We start from the raw sequence: 19,852 nt of genomic DNA, 5'->3' as shown, positions 1-19,852 counted from the left end.
TTGTGAGACCATATGCTGGTGCGGTTGGCCCTGGGTTCCTTCTAATGCAAGACAATGCTAGACCTCATGTGGCTGGAGTGTGCAAGATTGATGCTATGGACTGGCCCGCCCGTTCCCCAGACCTGAATCCAATTGAGCACATCTGGGACATCATGTCTCGCTCTATCCACCAACGTCACGTTGCACCACAGACTGTCCAGGAGTTGGCAGATGCTTTAGTCCAGTTCTGGGAGGAGATCCCTCAGGAGACCGTCTGCTACCTCATCAGGAGCATGCACAGGCGTTGTAGGGAGGTCATACAGGCACGTGGAGGCCACACACACTACTGAGCCTCATTTTGACTTGTTTTAAGGACATTACATCAAAGTTGGATCAGCCTGTAGTGTGTTTTTCCACTGTAATTTTGAGTGTGACTCCAGATCCAGACCTCCATGGGTTGAAAAATTTGATTTCCATTTTTTTATTTTTGTGTGATTTTGTTGTCAGCACATTCAACTATGTAAAGAACAAAGTATTTCAGAAGAATATTTAATTAATTCAGATCTAGGATGTGTTATTTTTGTGTTCCCTTTATTTTTTTGAGCAGTGCAGCTATAATTTATCTTTTAACTAGAAACTGTGTATTTTAGTAAATATTTATATTCTTAAGGAAATAACAATTCTGGAATACAATAAATTTGTTTTGTGATGTTCTTTTGTTATTCCTCCTAAAAATGTTTGAATAACAGTTGGGGGTGTGTCCCTATGCTTTAGGATGCGGTCTAATCAGGGCTGACAATGCGGTAGCGACACACCCTTGAACCAGGAAAATGGTAACACTCGATTGTCAATTTATTCATAATTTATTTTAGGAGGATTAACAGGAACTTTACAATACAGAGTTATGGAAAAAATGCCCCAGAGTTGCTATTTTCATAGGAAGTGCAAGAATTTAGTAAAACATGACTGGAGAGGTGACAGTTCTTTAAAAAAATAAAAGATGAGCATCCATTTTTTACTATACACCATCATACACTGCTTGTTTCCATGGTTATGACCACCCTGTAATCCAATATCGGTGGTAATGCTTGTACAATATAGGAAAAAGAGCTAGCCACTGGCTAGTGGCCTGGAACACGGGAGCGCACATAGGCTGGTGTTTTTTTCTATAATGTGCAAGCACGACCACTGCTGCTGGATTGCAGGGCGGTCGTAACAATGGAAACGAGCAGTGTATAATGTGATGAAAAAATGAATCCAGCCAGCAAAGGAGACAATATGGACAATCGCAATACATTAGTAAGTGCCTGGTAATAACTTTCTTTACATGATAAATGCCATTTGCCGAAATGAGACAACCCCTTTAAGGAACTGTGCAGTTCTCATCAGACTCCATGTGTACAGAGATATTCTGCCCTAAAACCAATTCTTGTAGAATCCAACAGATAAAAAATAAAAACTCTGTACCGCCATATCAGATCAGAGGTATTTTGAGGTACTGTACAGTAGAGGCCCCATTTACCTTTATTGCAGTCCTATTACGGCACAGTATAAAGCAGAGACATAATCCAGCCCTTATCATGAAAAGAGAGACAGGTCTTCTCCAAAAGATGGAATTTCCCTCCGGCCATAAATTGGGGATTTGTTTTAGTTTACTATGTACATTGGCTCTCCGCCAAAAGGAAGACACTGCCAGCCAAACAAAAGACTACTCCAAAAGGAAGACGGCCTCATCTGTAGACAGTTATTTCCAGGTTCTTGTCCCTCATCAGTACAGAACATTAGTTTACATACACAAGTGGTGTATAGAAACTAACTTTAGGCAATGCTCCTTAGGAACAAAATATGTAAATGAGCTTTCTTCCAAAATGAAGAACACTACATCCTATAGCAGGCATCCTCAAACTGTTGTAAAACTACAACTCCCACAATGCCCTGCTGTAGGCTGATACCTGTAGGCTGTTCGGGCATGCTGGGAGTTGTAGTTTTGCAACAGCTGGAGGGCCGCAGTTTGAGGATGCCTGTCCTATAGTGTAAGCTGCATTTCGTGCAATCAACCAGCTCTGTACCGATGAAGGGCAAAAACCCTTAAACAGCTGTCCACATATAGGTGTCCTCTTTCTTTTGGAGGAGTCTATAGTTTGGCTGGTATTAGGTCATTTTCTTCCTTTTGGAGGAAAACTAATTTACATATTTTTCTCCCAAGGAGCATTGCCTGAAGTAATGCCTTATTCACACAGCATTGTTTTAGCACGGTCCGTGGGTCGTTTTGCAGGCTCCGGCCCGGATGCATGCTCTATTTTGTCCGTGTTCACGGATCCATCACGCCCATTACAGTCTATGGGTCCTTGAAAACAACAGATGCAACACGGATGCCATCTGTGTTTCATGGATCATTATGAAGAGATGATTTGAAAATTATTTTTCAGCTATGCAGTGTCAGTGAAACACGGATTACACACGAGCAGCAAAAATAAGGACACGCGGACCACCCACGGATCCATCGCGGACATCTTCACGGAGGCATCACTGACCACCTTTTCACAGATTTAGGGCTCATGCGCACAAACGTATTTTCTTTCCATGTCCGTTCCATTTATTTTTTTGCTGACCATATACGGAGCCATTCATTTCAATGGGTCTGCAAAAAAACGGAAGGTACTCCATGTGCATTCCGTTTCCATATGTCCGTATTTACTTTCTGCAAAAAAAATAGAACATGCCCTATTATTGTCCGCATTACGGACAAGGATAGTACTGTTCTAATTAGGGGCCAGCTGTTCCGAACGTCATCCGTGTTTTTAACGAATCCGTTTTTTGCGGATACATATGGTCGTGTGCATGAGGCTTAAACACTGACACGGACGTGTGAATGAGGCTTAAGTCTCCATACACTGCTAGATTTTGGAATGAGAAGAGAACCAGTACCCCTCCACAGATTCAGTTAAAGGGGTTGTCCCATGAAAAATATTCTACAGCTTTCCGACCAGCACCTGGATCTGAATTATTTTGTAATTGCATGTAATTATACATTTAGCATAACCACTGAGTTATTCAATAAATGTATCTGTATAGCGCCATCTGCTGTTAGTTTTTTTTTCTTATTTCTTTGTCCTGCTCACTGAGATGGCCTCACATGCTCAGTTTTATCCTTCAACTGTCTCCTGAGCTGTGATAGGGAGAGCTGAGACACGCCCCATGAGCTGTGATAGGGAGAGCATGGACACAACCCCTGAGCTGTGATAGGGAGAGCTGAGACACGCCCCATGAGCTGTGATAGGGAGAGCATGGACACAACCCCTGAGCTGTGATAGGGAGAGCATGGACACGCCCCATGAGCTGTGATAGGGAGAGCATGAACGCAACCCCTGAGCTGTGATAGGGAGAGCTGAGACACGCCCCCTGAGCTGTGATAGGGAGAGCATGGACACAACCCCTGAGCTGTGATAGGAAGAGCATGGACACAACCCCTGAGCTGTGATAGGAAGAGCATGGACACGCCCCCTTAGCTACAGCAGAAAAGACACTAGCAATCTAGCAGAGCAATGAATGGGGAGATTTCTGGACCCATGTGAGGTACAGGGCTGGTTCTAGCTTTGTTAGAAAGAGGTTGTCATGTCATGGGATAACCCATTTAAGCCCATTAGAGCCAGTGTGGACAAGATGAGACCTTGTAGACCACGTCGGGTATCGAAAATACTAATTTCTACAAAATGGTGCATTATGTATTTTATCTTCTAGTTTTACTCAGTGGACAGATGTAACGGGCCGCATCCTATCACGTATTCTGTATGTGGTGCTGTCTTGGTCACAGCAGCTCAGAAGAATGCTGACATCTTCCTTCTCAGCATCTCTGCTTCCCAGCCACACAGCACGTCAATTAATCTTCCTGATGTCTTTGGATGGATGTAGGCAAATCATTGTTTTCTTGCGATACTTTATTTTTTGCACGCTTTTTTTTTCCTTTTGTACTTACGGACAGAGATCACAGAGATCTGGACAGGGCTTCCATTTTGTGGCGATGAAGAGGATGGCTAATCATTTTAACTGATAAAAGATGATTCTCTCAGACCGAGGCAGTTCAGCTTCAGGAAAATAATTGTCAGCCCTATCACCGTGATTCCTCCTCTCATTTAATTGCTAAGTGTTTGTGTCCCAGGAATTCTCCCGAGCCCTGAGTTCTTTATTAGTGAAATGATTCTTGGAGTTATTTATCCTTTCTGGAGCTTCAATTCCCTTCTTATTAATCTGCTCCATGTGTCAATAGCAGGAACTCATAGTGATGAGGGTAATAAAGGGATTTTCTTGTTAAATCTTAATTTATTAACTTTATAAACACTTTGGATTATGTTTTCAGACAAAGGACCATCATATTTAAATTTACATGTGATTATTTAGATTTTACCTAAAACGTTGTCTCATCTGAGACATTGGTGGCATATCACTAGGATAGGAGAGGTGGGACCCGCACCAATCTCCAGAACAGGACACCCAAAGTGAATAGAGAACAGCCGCGCATCTGTGGCCCTGCTCCAATAATTTCTATGGTAGTTCCGAAAAACAGCCCAGCATTGTCTCTCGCTTACACAATACACTCTTCTTTAATTTCTGTGGGACTTTCAAAAAATTTCCAAGCTGGCTCACTCGGCTTTTTTTAGAACTCCCATAGAAATTAATGGAGAGCATGCGTGGTCTGCTCTCTTTCACTTTTGGGTGCCCTTTTTAGAGATAGGTGTGGGTCTCAGAGGTGAGACCCACACCTATCTGACTTTGATGGCATATCCTAGCGATATGCCATCAAAGTCCCAAATGAAAGAACCCCTTTAAAGACTAACATGTTACAGGTAGTAACAGAGCATGCAAGCTTTAGAGTCTGTCACCTCCAAAATCAGTTTTAAAGCAAGCATACCTCCATGTAGGGTAGATAGGTACCCAAAAACATAGGGACACGTCGATATATCACTACTTTGACTTTCTACATCTATCACTAGATTATCTGTTATACCCTTGGCCTCTAGCCAATTAGGGATACGAGTTCAGGGTTAGGTTCTGTACGGGGCCACCTCTTGCGGGGCAAGGACCCCATGTTAGGAGGCTATTTCAGGGTACAACAGGTCAAGTAGGGCATAACAGGGATAGATCCTCTCCTTGAGGATCTTCCTTATTATTTAGACCGCTTACCCGAAGACCTTCTCAAGTTAAAGAAGCACATTCTATTGAGAACCTATGTGCCGGTTTTGATTGTCCCCCTCCCGGTAAGACCTACCCTTTTTTTCTGCCTCTTTGGCATGCTATCAGACCTAGTAATGTACTACAGGACTCTGACGGTGAGTCCCCCCTTGTGTACGGCTCCGATTGAGCATCTTTGAGGACATATCTGTGGTCTTGTATTTACCTACCTTTGATTTGTCCTGTCAGACCCTCTCCAACCTGCCAAGGGGTGGTGCTGGGGACCCTATCAAAGGTGACCTGGTATGTAATACGTACTTCAGGTCCTCTGTTTTCTGTCTGTGTTTTATGTTTGTAAGGGGTTTATATTCCCGCTTCTGGGACTTTTAGTGACATCAATAAATGTTAAGTTTTAAACACGTTGCTGCCCCCTTGAGTTTCCTGTAGTTTACGTTGTCAAGCAGCACCACTCTTCCACTGAGTGACCACCCTCTTGTTTCTGTACCCAAAAGCATAACCATACTTTCCATGTCAAAATATGGTCCTCTAATCCTGAGAAATGCTTCTGTTTAAATTTAAACTAGCACCTCCATTCTAGTTTGAATGATAGTCCTTGGGATTTCAGAGCCATTCACACACCTGTGTCTGTGATGTCATCTGTGATTCATCCATGAAGTTTTTCGTGAAGAATCCATGTTTGACCCATGAGTCTGTTTTTTCTCCCCTGTTATGTCATCTGTGTTTCGCAGACACTGCCTGGGGGAGGAGCTAAATAGTTGCATTGTATCAGCCAGTTTAATCTGGCTCTGCCTGTGAGAGAGGCAGATTCCTGTGATCATGTGTGAAGCTAAAGTCATAAAAGAACAGTTTTCTCAAGCTGAAGGTTTATTTGTAACATACTCAATGTTAGATAATGGCAGTGAAATATTTTCCCTCTATGTGACCCCCCCATCCATTTGTGCAACAATACACAATAAAAACATATACACGTTATATACAAAAAAGTGCAAACAATTTACACACATAGTAATTCACGTAATTGCATCAGTAAACAGCTAAACTGTAGAAAAACTATAGTATAAAAAGGTACTTATTTTTTTGTTTTATTACTTGTGAGTCCTTATTTTAATATACACTGTTTAATATTTGCACTGCCTGAGGGAAGAAGCTCTTCCTGAGCCTTTCTGTATTCTCTCTCAGGTTGCAATATCTCTTGCCTGACCTGGTTCGGGTGGCTGAGGTCTTTGGTTATCCTTCCTGCTCTGATTCTAACCTGCTGTGTTTTAATATCCTGCAAAGTAGGGACAGGGCACTTTGTGACACATTGTACTGATCCTAGCACTCTGGCTAGTGCTTTACGATCTTGCACTGTGTCACTGCCAAACGATGCTGTAATGTAACCAACCAGAAGGCTCTCAATTCCTCTATAGAAGGCCCTGAGTATCCATGATGAGGGTCCAAATCTATCAGGGCTACGTAAGTAATACAGGCACTGTCGTGCCTTCACAATTAGGTTGCCTATGTGGTTAGTTCATGAGAGGTCCTCAGTAAGTTGAACACCGATGTATTTGAAACAACTCAATTTTTCAAATGGAGTCCAACACCATCTCCTTTGTGTTTTCAATATTCAGGGAGAGGGTGTTATCCTGGCACCATAAGGCCAGTTTTTCCACTTCACACAGGGCAGGACCTTTCATCGTTGTTAGTGATCAGGCCTACCACTACTGTGTCATTGGCAAACCCTGCAACCCTGTTGGAGTTGCTGTTGGCCCTACAGTCGCTGGTATTCAAGGAGTAAAACAGTAGACAGAGGGGCTGAAGGGCTTTAGCGCTGAGGGTGATTAAGGCAGAGGATTTGTTCCCCACTCATCACCTGAGGTCGCCCTAAAAGGAAGTCTTGGATCCAGCTGCAGAAGGATGGATGTAGCCCCTGGTCTCTCAATCTTGTGGTAAGAATGGTGGGAACAAGTGTGTTGGAAGCCAAACTGTAATCGACAAAAAAACATGTGTAAATGGCTTTCTCCTCTCTTATCCAAGGGAGAGAGGATACTAAAAAGAACATGTGTGATAGCATCAACTGTGCAGTTAAGCAAATTGCAGTGGATTAAGTGATCTAGAGAGTGATGAGTAAATACTATATGATCTCTGACCAGCTGCTCAAAACACTTTCTAACACTAGAGTTCAGTGCTATTAGATGGTAATCATCCAATGATGTTGGATGGGAAGTTTTTAAACTTAGTTGAGGTTTCTCCAGGAAAAAATATATTAATCCTGTGGAGTGGGAAGCTACAACAATTGTGCCAGGAGACTAGCAATGAGGAAAAGAGAACAGATATTCACAGACTGTCTAGGATCACAAGGCCGTGCGTGTTAACAAAGCTATGTTCATTAATGGCAAAATATTTTGCTGCTGTGGATAGGGTATTGCTGAGAGCACCCTCCACAATTACAGAGTGGACTGGTCGTCCGTTTGACAAGCTGCCCCCCTCTCAGCCCGGAATGCCTGTGATCACCTTTGAAAAAGGCAAAGTGTTTAGAGTAAGACTCATAGACTACTCCTACCATCATTGCTGCCTAAACACAGCTATTGGGAGAAGACTATACTATACTATGATATACTTTGGAAATGTGTCTGTTGCTGCTGTTTGTACTGCAAAGCTAACCATCCTCAGTAAAGAGACTGTTCCTTGTTATTACCAAACTGGGCCATTTTATTGACTCCATCATACATCAGCCGGCCCTCTCCATCTGCATTCCTGCCTTGCACCCTGCCAAACTGTTCACCATGAAGGGCACCCTAACTGCCACAAGGCAGGAGCCCCAATACCAGGGTGTACCCTGAGGGAAGAAAGGGTGCACCCTCCAGTCACTAGAGTGCGCCAGAGTGGAGATTGTCATCATGAACTGCGAACTACTACCACCCTCAGAGCACAAACTACCAACCGCATCCTCCATGCATGTTTTTAGGCCCTTATCTTAAATGGCGGTAAGCTTACTTTGAAACAGATTTTGGAAATGACCGATTTCTTTGACAGTACGTCCACCTGGAACGTAAAATGTGGCATGCAGATTTATTGCATATTTCCTGCACACATGCCTCTGATTTCACAGTTTGCATTGCAAAGCGTAATCTATGTGGTGAAAATCCACAGTATAAATTGACATGCTGTAGATTTCAAACAATGTATCAATTTTCAAGTGGATGCCAAGCATTTTTTTGACGCAGCGTGTGGATGAGATTTGTTTAAATTCTGCACACTGCGCATGGACATACTCTAGAACAAATGTATTTCTTTTTTTCTCTAAAACTAAATAAAAATACATTTTTTTCTAGGTTTTTTCTAATGCTTATTTAGAAAAAAATATTTATTTTGTACATGTTTATGGAGGCAGCCATCTTGCCTGAGATGCTATTAGCAGCATTCAGAGATCTGCTTTACAGCAGCTACAAGGGACCATAGGAATCTGCAGGCAGAAGATGAGCCACTGACTTGTGTGCATGTTTTGGGCATGCTCTTTGACCGGTCATTGTGCAGGTGGCGGAAGAAGATGAGCTGTGAGTGACTAGTGTTGATCGTGAATATTCTAATCGCAAATTTTTATCGCAAATATCGGCACTTCGAGAATTCACGAAGATCTAGACTATAGTGCTATATCTTTGTAATCGGGAATATTCAAGATTTTTTTTTTTCATCTGCTTCTTGCTTGCGGGCCAATGGGAAGGCTGCAATATCTTTGTCTGAGCTTAGCAACATCCCTAGCAACTTCTAGCAGCTTGACAAATGTAGCAAAAGTGAGCCACGCCTGTATTGCATGCGCAATACGCGCATATTACATTGCCAATTTTTGCAATAAAAATAAATAAATAAATAATGACTGGAGATCAAGAATTCTAGAATTTGCTAATTTATGGCGGATATTAGGCAAAAAATTCACGAAAAAGAATATTGGCTATGCTGCTCATCACTAGCTGTGACTAGAGACAGAATTTAAAGAGAGAAAGAGATAGCTTTTCAGGGAGATTGAAGCACAATCTATTTGGGTGGAATTGGTTCAAGTCCAAATATAATCAAACACCAAAGTCGGATGAATCGGACCCGAATGAAATTTCCAGAAATTCACTCATCACGAGCTCTGACCACCGCTAAAGGTTCTTTTACATAGGCCATGGGCGTCCGCAGGGGGGGGCAAGGGGGGGCCCCCCGTGGCGCCGCAACTAACGCAGTACTATTAAGAAAGTTACTACTAATTAGTTGCGGGGCGCGGGCGGCTAACAACAGCTGACACTGGCACAGGATTATTCATTCAAACTGCATGATCCGATCGCATATTTAAGCTCAGCTGCTGTCATTCACTGCTGCGCCGGCAGCAAGGTGATCAGATGAGCGCAGCGCTCCAGTCCCGAGCCTCCCCGAGCCGAGTCCCTCCTCTCCCTGCTCCCTCCCTCCTCTATCTACACTACAGTAATGCGTGCCGTGCCCCCAGCCAGGCAGCTCACTCACTGTTCAATCAGTCAGTCTCCCTCCTCCTCGCTCCTCCCCTGCCTGGGGCTGTCTCCCAGTGACCCTGCCTCCTTCTCTCTGATAAGGAAGTCAGGTGACGGTCCACAGTCAGGAAGTGACATCAGAGAGAGAGGCAGGGAGCTCCTTCACCGTGGGAGAATTAAAATCATTCTTCTTCACTTCTCTCCAGTCCAGCTCCTCCAGCAGCAGCCAAGCAGCCTGTGCCCAGCCCAGTGCCCACTATTGTGCCCTGCCTGCAGGCTGCAGTGCAGCAGCAGTGGTTTTTCAACCTGACCAACTAAGACAGTCCTGAACTGAACTCTGAGAGTCCTGACACCTGTTGTCCTGGATAGTCACTCACTTACTTCTAAAAAAAGGTATAAATATAAAACATTTGAAGTGTAATGTAACAGTGTTTAAATAGGATTCTGAAATCTGTCAATCATCAGAAAAAACGTTACGTTATGTAGCTGACTGACATTAGCGATGGGCTGATGTCAGCAGTACATAACAGTGTGTTTTAACTCCCTGCCTGCCGCCGTTCTCTTAAAATAAAGACTTATAATATGCTAATGAGCCTCTAGGTGCTATGAGGGCGTTCCTGCAGCACCTAGAGGCTCCGTCTATTCACCCTTTGGCAGTGGCACGCCCATGTCCAGTTGATTGACGTCCGAGTTCTCCTCTTCGTCCCATAAATCCCGCGCCTGCGCCGAATACTAAACGGGATGGCGCAGGCGCGGGATTTACGGGACGAAGAGGAGAACTCGGACGTCAATCAACTGGACATGGGCGTGCCACTGCCAAAGGGTGAATAGACGGAGCCTCTAGGTGCTGATTTTACGCCCTCATAGCACCTAGAGGCTCATTAGCATATTATAAGTCTTTATTTTAAGAGAACAGAGGCAGCGGCAGGCAGGGAGTTATATAACAGACAGTTATGTAGTGCTGACATCAGCCCATCGCTAATGTCAGTCAGCTACATAACATAACGTTTTTTCTAATGACAGAAACCCTTTAATAAAAAATATTAATTGATTGGACGACAACTATCAATAAAATGGATTTTGCACTAACATGAAATTTGGATGTCTGTATTGGACGATATGTATTATTGCACATATAAGATGCCCCCATAAAGAAATGCCACAGGTAACCAGTGACATGTTTTGTGGGGGGCATCTTATATGTGCAATAATACATATCGTCCAATACAGACATCCAAATTTCATGTTAGTGCAAAATCCATTTTATTGATAATTGTCGTCCAGGTGCTAAAGTGTTCGGGTTTGGCTTGAAGAAAAGGTGGCAACCCTACCTGAAAGAGTGAGCCGCTCTGAGCTCCGCTGCCTGGCCTGCCTGTCTAGACTCTAGACTCAGACAGTGGCTGCTGGAGCAGCTGCCGCACAGCACAGGCACTGAACGTGATGTTGCCAGTGAGCTCTGCCCCCAGAAGAGAGCTGCCTGTCACTGACCCTGAGCGAAGTTCAGTAACGGCTCCAACAAGTTCCAAGACAAGTGAAGAAGTTTCCGATTCCAACTGTCCAACAGTCACAGAAGTAGTAAGTTAACATTATTACAGCCTTTATATTGTACAAAGAAAAAGAAAGATAAATCAGATTCACAACATAAGTACATCATATCAACAAGTGGAGGGATGATGGATCATGATGACATGGTGGATGATGGCAGTGTCAGCAGCACATCTCTCCCCCCCCCCCCAGGCACATTTCTCCCACTCCATCTCATGGGCCAGACCAGTGGCAGACATGGGATCCTGGGGGGGGGGGGGGGGGGGATGAGAGAGAGATGTGCTGCTGACACTGGCCCATGGAGGGGCCCGAGCCTGAGGGGGAGAAATGTGCCATTCAGGGGGGGGGGTGGAGGGTCACGGGTGGGAAGTGTGCTGCCATGATGGAGAGGGGGAGAAATAATGTGACGTGACATGGAGGGGGAGAAATGTGACATTAAGGCCGGGGCACTTTTGGGGGCACTTTTTACTGGCACATTATTAGGTTGCACTATGGGGTCACTTCTTACTGGCACATTATTGGGGGGCACTATGGGGGCACTTCTTGCCAACACATTATTGGTGGGCACTATAGGGGCATCTACTGAGGGAGAAGCTACAAAGAAGTGGTATGTTATATGGAGGGCTCTGTACAGTAGTATTTTATACTGGGACACATTATGGTGGGTACTATGGGGAAGGGGGAGAGGAATACTATGGGGTCATCTACGGGGGGCACTAAGAAGGGGTATTTTATGCTTGCAAATTATGGGGGACACTGAGGGGCATCTACTGGGGCACTATATATGGGGCATTTTATACTGGTACATTATGGGGGCACTAGGAGGAAGGGGGAGAGGAGCACTATGCAGCATTTACTGGGGGCACTATATAGGGGTATTTTATACTGGTACATTATGGGGGCACTATGGGGACATTAGCTCAACTGGGGGCATTACAAGGGGGTATTTTTACACTGTCTAATATAAGGAGAATTATTTCTACTGGGGGGGGGGGGCATTATGGTGGGCTTTATTACTCCCCCATGGTATGACCCCCTAGTAGCAGCACCAGCCTCTCCCTGCTCTGCTATTCCTCTGCACCCTTCTCTAAATCCTTATTATGAAATCTTTCTCATTAGGATAAAGCACATCAGCTCCGCCGAGCCCCCGGCCAAAGTGTGGAAGTGGCGTCCGAGATCCCCAAGGGCCAAGTAACTGTAAGTTTTCATGTAAAATATATTTATGTTATACACATATAGCATCCACTGTGCCACACAATATACAGTTTCTTCTGTATGAACTTCCACAAATTAAATCTCCAGACTGATTGATGAACCAGATGTGTGGGCCAGCCACGATTAAACCTATTATTGTTTTTATTGATGACAGTACTCCCTGAGTGTTAGGTGTGGGGTGACCAGGCGGTATATGAAGGGGCAATACTGGTATTATATGGACAGCAGATATGGCATCCTCTGGGCAGTACTGTCTATGGTCAATTCATCCTTCAGAAGCACCCTGACTGCCACCTGCTTGGCTATCAGTGAGTGACAGTCAGTCAGTGTCACAGTCCCTGACCCTGAGTGTTAGGTGTGGAGTGAGTCACTGATAGCCGAGCAGCAGGCAGTGAAGTGCCATGAGAGCCAGGCCAAGCAGGTGGCAGTCAGGGTGCTGGTGAAGGATGACCATAGACAGTACTGCCCAGAGGATGCCATCTCTGCTGTCCATATACCAGGCAGTATTGCCCCTTCAATCATATACCGCCTGCCCGCCTGGTCAGGGTGACCAGGCAGGCAGGCGGTAATACTGGTGGTAGGCCTGGTATTCTGCAGACCATCTGCTTGTAAGTTACATATGACAAAAGCCTGGAAGCGTTCAGGTACAGAACACAACATTTCATTTGTTGGCGACAAAATGCAAATTAACATATTGCTGAGACTATAACAAAGGGTGCAAAAATAATATAGAATTAATAGACATTCAAGTGAAATAAGAAGAATTGGTCTTTCCTTTTGTGGTGGCTTCCTATTTTAAAGTTTAGTCCCTGTACACAAACGGGGTTTCGTTCCACCCTCTTATATCTGCAGTTAGGCTTCATACACAAGCCCGTTTCAATGTCAAGAAAATTATGCCCCCCCCTGGAAAAATTTCTGCGGACGCCCATGGGCAGACTGACAAGACATTTATCAGCAATGAACCCCTGGACCCTACAGAGGATAACTGATTGCTGGCAGAGGATTCCTGTCTACACATCTGCTGTCTGCAAACAATAATTTAATGTGTCCCAGGAAAGAGGCTTTGCCCATTCACTGGGTGATCGGTGACACATTTATACCGGGCACACCGGTTCCTGATACTTGCCTCAATATTTGGCCCATGAACAAGAGATTTTATTGTGAACGGTGGATCCTGTATTATCTATATATAGGTCTTTCATTGTAATCACAGTGACCAGTGTGAAAATTGCAAGAATTTTTTAAATATATACCGTATTTTTTGGACTATAAGACATACTTTCCCCCCAAAAAAGATGGTGGAAAAATGGTAGTGCATCTTATAGTCTGAATGCTAATGACTGATTCTATTATGGCGCAGGGAGTGGTGATAGAAATGTGCTGGATCTAGTCAACCTCCCTGGTTTTCTTCCGTGCTCTGCGTCCTGACTGTGTACAGGCTGTGCAGCGTGAGGTCACAGTGCAGCGCAGGTCAGAAAAAGACCAGGGACCGATGAGTGGCAGTGCCATCTGGAGCAAGTGAGGTAAGTTTATGTTTTTAATGTCTGATATGAGGTCTGTTGGGGGTCTGATCTGAGGTTGATGGAGGCTGGGGGGGGTCTGATCTGAAGCTGATGGGGGATCTGATCTGAGACTGATGGAGCTTGGGGGTCTGATTTTGGGGTAGGATCTGAGGTCTGATGAAGAATGGCAGTCTGATTTATGGGTCTGATGAAGATTGGGGGGTCCAATTTGAGGTCTGATGAAAAAAAAACAAAAAACTCTTATTTTGCTCCTCTGAATCCTCGGTGTGTCTTATAGTCCGAAAAATATGGTAGTGGCATAAAAAAAGGAAAAACACATCAACATTCTTGTAAACATGTCTGCTTTAATGTTATTTTAATCTTTTAAACGAAATAAACTATTCTGTGCTGATGACTATAATTTAATAGCATATTAAATTTAATACAATGTGTTTCTTTTTTATTTAAACAGAGCTCCAATTGACACACATTTAAAAATCGCACTCTGGCAGCCTGGAGCTACCACTAGAGGGAGCTTAGGGGCTCATTTTACTGTGTATATTTAGCAATTACTCAGACTAAGTCTCCTCTTGACATACATGTATCTTTACTTATCATACCAATGCTGTACAGATATGTCACAGTAGATTCAAATACACTCTTTATAGTGCTGGTTCTGATGCTTTTTGGCTCCCTTACTCACTTCTTGTAACAGAAAAGGGAGTGAAACGCTAAGATGGTACCTTTTTTGTGGGAGGAGGGTACATACAGCTTTTTGACATTTTTTAATTCAACTTTCTGGAAAGGCGTATTCTGGCATTAGGCTTTTTTATTTTTACACTGTTAACCGTTCTGGATGAATAACATGATATTGTAATATTTTAGATATTTTCAGACTTGGCAATACCAAGTATGTTTTTTTTGTATCTTTTTTTTAATATGATAAATGGGAAAGGGGGATTTTTTTGTTCTATTAATATACAGTAGATAGATAATGAGATACCGTACATAGATAGATAGGAGATAGATTTTTTTAACTTTATCAAACATTTTTTTTAAACTGCTAGATTTGATGGTTTAAATGTGTGTGTTTGGAAACATCTCCACAACAGACTGCTCCAGCTAGCACCCACTGTGTATGGAGATAGCTCAACTTCTGAGCCTACTCCATACTGGAGACAATTTTTGGGGAAGATATGCTCACCAGCTGACAAATAGCTGTACGGGATGCAGAGGTATGACTTGCACCTGGACCCTGGTATCAGTGGGGACAATAGATTCATTTGTCACATCAGAAGACTCCAGTATTTCATATAGCACATGGTAGAAAGGGAAACAAATTTTACTTGGGGCCCAGGAATTTTCGAATCATACCTCAAGGCATAGCCGTGTGCTATAACTCTCTTCAAGCTTCCCAATTCTGCAAGCAGTAAACTGACTGGAAGATGCCAGAACTCGCCATGGGAGGAGAGGACTATTAAAACAACCTTATATAATCACTGCATTAATTTCAAGCAAAATGATCCTCCAAGCTTATTTGTAAGAGATGAGACCTTAGGTCATTAGCCAGCATGTTAATTAGATCCCGTGGATATGCAGAGATGATTTGATGAACTCTCTTTGCCAAGGACAGGGTCCTCCACATTTGTAAGTAGTAATTATGCTTAATTAGTGCTGAATAAATATTTTACCTTCTTTGGAATAAGACTCTGACCACATGGGCCAGCAGGAAGCAGCATAGGTTCACATTGCCTGCTCATTTTATAGCTTGTGGTTAGGTTATATGTTGCTTTTTGGCATTTTATGTAGTAGACATTACTTAAGGCATATATTATAACACTCATACGGAGGCATACATAGAAATCATTGGGCCCCATATCAAGAACCTAAATTGGGCCCCATGCCCCACCCATAGCCTCTCCCATTATCCATTCCTGGCCCCTCCCATTGGTCCATGAAGGCTGCTTGTTGCGTGTTATATAGTGTGCCATCAGGGCTGGACTGGGATTACAAAACAGCCTCGGTACAAATCCCACCAGCCTACATATAATATTGCATAATACTGTGTAATGCAAACTGTGGAGGTGAACTTTGTTTTACTTGGTTTATTCACGGGCATGACCATCAATACAAGAAAGGAAAGAAAAGTGGAAAGAAAAATGCCTAATCACATGGTCGGGGACATATGCTACCCTCCACAACAGCAAATACCATGATTAAGCTCAGAATACCTCCACAGTAGCATCGGATACCAGCGTGCATTGGCAAATTACCACCAGAAAATACAAAGTACCCAGCATTATTGTTCCCTTACTACCCCTCCCCCCACTGGCAGCAGCATTGTCCCCATTTAAATAGCTCACCTCTGTTTGGGACTTGCTGAACACAGGAGCAGTGAGGCTGGATTTAGTGGGGGAGAGTCTTTTAGTAGAAGATAGAATGGTGTGGGTAAAATGAGTTGTCAGATAGTAAGAGGTAAAATAGATGCAGTGTGTATGCATATATATATATATACACTGCGTGCAGAATTATTAGGCAAATGAGTATTTTGACCACATCATCCTCTTTATGCATGTTGTCTTACTCCAAGCTGTATAGGCTCGAAAGCCTACTACCAATTAAGCATATTAGGTGATGTGCATCTCTGTAATGAGAAGGGGTGTGGTCTAATGACATCAACACCCTATATTAGGTGTGCATAATTATTAGGCAACTTCCTTTCCTTTGGCAAAATGGGTCAAAAGAAGGACTTGACAGGCTCAGAAAAGTAAAAAATAGTGAGATATCTTGCAGAGGGATGCAGCACTCTTAAAATTGCAAAGCTTCTGAAGCGTGATCATCGAAGAATCAAGCGTTTCATTCAAAATAGTCAACAGGGTCGCAAGAAGCGTGTGGAAAAACCAAGGCGCAAAATAACTGCCCATGAACTGAGAAAAGTCAAGCGTGCAGCTGCCAAGATGCCACTTGCCACCAGTTTGGCCATATTTCAGAGCTGCAACATCACTGGAGTGCCCAAAAGCACAAGGTGTGCAATACTCAGAGACATGGCCAAGGTAAGAAAGGCTGAAAGACGACCACCACTGAACAAGACACACAAGCTGAAACGTCAAGACTGGGCCAAGAAATATCTCAAGACTGATTTTTCTAAGGTTTTATGGACTGATGAAATGAGAGTGAGTCTTGATGGGCCAGATGGATGGGCCCGTGGCTGGATTGGTAAAGGGCAGAGAGCTCCAGTCCGACTCAGACGCCAGCAAGGTGGAGGTGAAGTACTGGTTTGGGCTGGTATCATCAAATATGAGCTTGTGGGGCCTTTTCGGGTTGAGGATGGAGTCAAGCTCAACTCCCAGTCCTACTGCCAGTTTCTGGAAGACACCTTCTTCAAGCAGTGGTACAGGAAGAAGTCTGCATCCTTCAAGAAAAACATGATTTTCATGCAGGACAATGCTCCATCACACGCGTCCAAGTACTCCACAGCGTGGCTGGCAAGAAAGGGTATAAAAGAAGAAAATCTAATGACATGGCCTCCTTGTTCACCTGATCTGAACCCCATTGAGAACCTGTGGTCCATCATCAAATGTGAGATTTACAAGGAGGGAAAACAGTACACCTCTCTGAACAGTGTCTGGGAGGCTGTGGTTGCTGCTGCACGCAATGTTGATGGTGAACAGATCAAAACACTGACAGAATCCATGGATGGCAGGCTTTTGAGTGTCCTTGCAAAGAAAGGTGGCTATATTGGTCACTGATTTGTTTTTGTTTTGTTTTTGAATGTCAGAAATGTATATTTGTGAATGTTGAGATGTTATATTGGTTTCACTGGTAAAAATAAATAATTGAAATGGGTATATATTTGTTTTTTGTTAAGTTGCCTAATAATTATGCACAGTAATAGTCACCTGCACACACAGATATCCCCCTAAAATAGCTAAAACTAAAAACAAACTAAAAACTACTTCCAAAAATATTCAGCTTTGATATTAATGAGTTTTTTGGGTTCATTGAGAACATGGTTGTTGTTCAATAATAAAATTAATCCTCAAAAATACAACTTGCCTAATAATTCTGCACTCCAGATAAGATTGAAAAATCAGTGGAGCTTTATTCACCCATATCTGGAGTGCAGTCCTGTTTTCTCTCTAACCGTATTTTGGGGTACTGCCGCTACCCTTGTAGATTTTGCACCCGACTCCTGGTGGTGCTCCCGCTGGATTTTCTTCAATATATATATATATATATATATATATATATATATATATACACACACACACACACACACACACACACACACATATACACATACACACACACACACACACACACACACACAGCATATGTGAGGTAAGAGGTAGAAATTGCACCTCGTACCTCACATATCAGTATACTGCTGTATATATTATACAGGGTGGGCTATTTATATGGATACACCTTAATAAAATGGGAATGGTTGGTGATATTAACTTCCTGTTTGTGGCACATTAGTATATGTGAGGGGGGAAACTTTTAAAGATGGGTGGTGACCATGGCGGCCATTTTGAAGTCGGACATTTTGAATCCAACTTTTGTTTTTTCAATAGGAAGAGGATCATGTGACACAAACTTATTGGGAATTTCACACGAAAAACAATGGTGTGCTTGGTTTTAACGTAACTTTATTCTTTCATGAGTTATTTACAAGTTTCTGACCACTTATAAAATGTGTTCAATGTGCTGCCCATTGTGTTGGATTGTCAATGCAACCCTCTTCTCCCACTCTTCACACACTGATAGCAACACTGCAGGAGAAATGCTAGCACAGGCTTCCAGTATCCGTAGTTTCAGGTGCTGCACATCTCGTATCTTCACAGCATAGACAATTGCCTTCAGATGACCCCAAAGATAAAAGTCTAAGGGGGTCAGATCGGGAGACCTTGGGGGCCATTCAACTGGCCCATGACGACCAATCTACTTTCCAGGAAACTGTTCATCTAGGAATGCTCGGACCTGACACCCATAATGTGGTGGTGCACCATCTTGCTGGAAAAACTCAGGGAACGGGCCAGCTTCAGTGCATAAAGAGGGAAACACATCATGTAGCAATTTCGCATATCCAGTGGCCTTGAGGTTTCCATTGATGAAGAATGGCCCCACTATCTTTGTACCCCATATACCACACCATACCATCAATTTTTTTGTTCCAACAGTCTTGGAGGGATCTATCCAATGTGGGTTAGTGTCAGACCAATAGCGGTGGTTTTGTTTGTTAACTTCACCATTCACATAAAAGTTTGCCTCATCACTGAACAAAATCTTCTGTGTAAACTGAGGGTCCTGTTCCAATTTTTGTTTTGCCCATTCTGCAAATTCAGTGTGCCGATCTGGGTCATCCTCGTTGAGATGCTGCAGTAGCTGGAGTTTGTAAGGGTGCCATTTGTGAGTAGCTAATATCCGCCGAAGGGATGTTCGACTAATGCCACTCTCCAGTGACATGCGGCGAGTGCTACGCTGTGGGCTCTTGCTGAATGAAGCTAGGACAGCCACTGATGTTTCTTCATTAGAGACAAATTTCATGCGTCCACATTTTGGCAAATCCAACACTGAACCAGTTTCACGAAACTTAGCAAGCAGTTTGCTAACTGTAGCATGGGAGATGGGTGGTCTCGTAGGGTGTCTTGCATTGAAATCTGCTGCAATGACCCGGTTACTGCGTTCACCAGACATCAACACAATTTCTATCCGCTCCTCACGTGTTAACCTCGCCGACATGTCAATGGCTGTAAACAAAGAGAAACTTGTAAATAACTCATGAAAGAATAAAGTTACGTTAAAACCAAGCACACCATTGGGAATTTCACACGAAAAACAATAAGTTTGATGTGTCACATGACCCTCTTCCTATTGAAAAAACAAAAGTTGGATTCAAAATGGCCGACTTCAAAATGGCCGCCATTGTCACCACCCATCTTTAAAAGTTTC

The sequence above is a fragment of the Bufo bufo genome, chromosome 1, assembly GCF_905171765.1.
Source record: "Bufo bufo chromosome 1, aBufBuf1.1, whole genome shotgun sequence".
Classification (NCBI taxonomy): Eukaryota; Metazoa; Chordata; class Amphibia; order Anura; family Bufonidae; genus Bufo; species Bufo bufo.
Note: the sequence above shows the minus strand (reverse complement) of the source record.